Below are 438 nucleotides of genomic sequence, written 5' to 3'. Positions count from 1 at the left end.
CATACACGATTCCTCCTTTCAATTGGTCCTGCCTCAGCTCAAAGATTATGAACAAGAAGTCATTAGACACACAGTCTTCTTTGATGAACAGCTGATACAAGCTTGTAAACATTAAGAAACATGAGAGATAATTATGAAAATAAATATACATTATGTTCTCTTGTCCGTTGGGAAGAATTCTTCATCTTTGTAATACAAAAATATATATTGTCAAGGAGAAAAAATTTACTACCAAAAAAAAAAAAAATTAGTCAACAGATTAATTTGATGGTATAATAAATCTTGTCTACCTCATATTTTCTAAAAAATGATAATTTTCCTTAATTTATACATTAAAATTCTGATAACAAAAGCACAATAATTTCATTTTTTTCTTACAAATATTAATCACAAATTACAACTATGGTTTACAGATTTAGTCAATATATTTTTTGGATG

Source organism: Capsella rubella, unplaced genomic scaffold (genome assembly GCF_000375325.1).
Source record: "Capsella rubella cultivar Monte Gargano unplaced genomic scaffold, Caprub1_0 scaffold_370, whole genome shotgun sequence".
NCBI classification, from domain to species: domain Eukaryota; kingdom Viridiplantae; phylum Streptophyta; class Magnoliopsida; order Brassicales; family Brassicaceae; genus Capsella; species Capsella rubella.
Note: the sequence above shows the minus strand (reverse complement) of the source record.